Source organism: Ursus maritimus (genome assembly GCF_017311325.1).
Source record: "Ursus maritimus isolate PB19 chromosome X unlocalized genomic scaffold, ASM1731132v1 scaffold_X1, whole genome shotgun sequence".
Classification (NCBI taxonomy): domain Eukaryota; kingdom Metazoa; phylum Chordata; class Mammalia; order Carnivora; family Ursidae; genus Ursus; species Ursus maritimus.
This window is the reverse complement of record NW_024423319.1, coordinates 117903184-117905552: the sequence shown is the minus strand read 5'-3', so window position 1 is coordinate 117905552 and position 2369 is coordinate 117903184. Positions and strand designations below refer to the sequence as shown.

Below are 2369 nucleotides of genomic sequence, written 5' to 3'. Positions count from 1 at the left end.
CTTATTTCTTCAAATGCATTTAATTGACCTTTCTCTTCCTGCCTTTTCACCTGTTAAAAGTCATTTTTGACATGGGACATTTGCTTTTTAGGTACTAGAAACCTGAAAAAGTCCCGTTGGTATAACACATCCAGATTTGGGGGAAATTACAACATGCTTTTTACTGCAAAGCTGAGGAGCCAGGAAAGGGAAGGAAAATTATAAAGGCAGAAGGGTGATAATAATAACGAAACAGCAGGAGTGAAGACCAGGGAAGCGGGCAGGGACACGCTGCTGTCACTGAGGGCTGTGCTGGTTCCGTGATCGCCTGCCACCCGCAAACGTCTACGACACCTGTTGAAGGTGTGGCAAGGTCATCGTGTGTTTTACTATGTCATAGGGAGGGTCCCCCTGTATTAGTCTGTTTGTTTACCCAAGATATTTTCTGGCTATTTTCTCTTATTTCATTTTCCATATCAACTTTTACTCTTTTATTAGAAAGTATCGGCATTTTTATCGAGGTAGTTTTATATTTCAAGCTGAGTCCGGGGCGACCTGACATCTTTAGTTCAACAATGATTCGACATTTATTGTGCAGCTGCTGGGTGTCTGCAGTGTTCTGGGTGCAGGGGTGGAACAGCGAACAAAACAGAACAAAAAATAGTGCCCTAGAGGACATTACCTTTTAGGTGAGGAAAGAGGGAGAGGGAGAAGCAGGGGCTGTATACACCGCATCTTCGGTATCCATTCTTCTGCCGACGGCTATCTCAGCTCTTTCCACAGTGTGGGTATTGTGGGCATCGAGAAACAGCCACTTTAAATCCAATTTAATAATTGGCAGATACGAATAGCTCACATAAGAAACACAAGGCGACCAGGAAAATCGTTTGTACTTTATGCAAATGACCATGTGTGACCAGGGGCAGACTATGACACACGAGTTGTGGAAGGGTGAGGACAACGGGAAGGGAGATGAGTCAGTTCATCAGACGGGCCACGGGGCTCTAATGGCCGATCTGACTACAGATGCAAGTGCCTCAAATCGATCTTTTCATCAACACGTATTGATCACTGTAGGGGCTCTGCGTCATCACTGTCTACCCAGCATCTTTTGCAAAGCCTTTCTCTGCTTGGGGGAAACACACCGATTATGAGTTCCCGGTCACTGACCAATTGTCCTGGTTTGCCTGGGACCCAAGGGTTTCCCGGGATGTGGGAAAACCAGGAAAATGCGGGCCAAGCTGGGCTTAGTCGGTCACCCTAGGTTTTATCTCCCAGACGCAGCATCCGAGCTAAAACCCGCAGGCCCTTTTGGAGTTAGGGTGTAGCATGCAACCAAGACTCTGCCGTGTAGTGTTTAAAAACCACCCAAGACCCAGAGTCGGAGCTGAGCTAGGAAGGAAACAGGCTTGCAGTGAGCTTCCGTCGTGCTGGCAGGGACGGGGGTCCGCCTCTCGGCGGGGGCAGTGGCTGTAAGTGGAGTTCCTGGCGCACAAGAGCCGGAGGCTAGAAGCGCTATCCTTTGCCATCGAGCCGAGGTCCTTGGCAGCGGGGGCCCGGGGGCGGCAACAGTACAGCGGCAGTGGCGTCTCCCCCCAAACCCGGCTAATGTGCAGCATGGTTTTGGCATTGTTCCTGGAAGCTACGCCTTGGGTTTGTTTCTCCAGCCCTTCTATGATTCCGGAGCTACTGAATATCTTTCAATAAACCCTTTCCTGCTTAAACTCACGAGAGAATGGATTCCAGCACTTGCCAGACAGAATCCTGACCAATAAAATAAAACTTGAGTACTTCATATATGGGATGATGGATACAGCTCCTTTTAAGTGTATACTTTGTTCACGAAAAAGTTTTTTTTGTAGATATTTGGAGGGAGAGGCGAGACAAACCGCCTAAGGGAGATTCTGCTGTAATTTCAGATTCCAAATATATATTTATCAAATTTCTGGCACCGTAGTACTGATTACTCATTCTCCTTTCGTTCTACTTTTGGCTTTTTCATACCCTTGTGCTCCAGTGGGTTTGCTAAGCATATAGGTGTATGCTGTTATGGGTGAAAAAATGTGGTGAATATGTGAGAAGTGTGTTTATTTCCATTGCTCTATTTTTTCTTTACTTTTTATGTATTCAACTCTCTGCAAAATATCATCTGAAAAGTTTTTTTGAGAGGGGTGCATTTTCCTAAATCGCAAACCAAATCTTGCATTTTTAATAAACAAACTTTTAATTTTGGAATAGTTTCTGATTTGCGGAAAGGTTGCAAAGATAGTAGAGAGTTCCCGCCTACCCTTCACCCAGCTTCCCCTAATGTTAACATCTTATGTAATCATGGCATTGCTCTTAATTTTCTATGACACTGAAGTCACAAAGAAATGTCGGACCTTAAATAT

At 45.4% G+C, this 2369-nt stretch overlaps 1 long non-coding RNA gene across 1 annotated transcript in view; it reads right to left on the bottom strand.

Moving 5' to 3' along the window:
* The window catches only part of LOC103668092, a 3093-nt gene extending 2187 nt beyond the window's left edge, over positions 1–906 (bottom strand). The window contains exon 1 of the long non-coding RNA XR_569932.2: positions 662–906. This is a non-coding gene — a long non-coding RNA (uncharacterized LOC103668092). The remainder of the gene's footprint in view (positions 1–661) is intronic.
* Between the last annotated feature and the right edge of the window lie 1463 nt (positions 907–2369).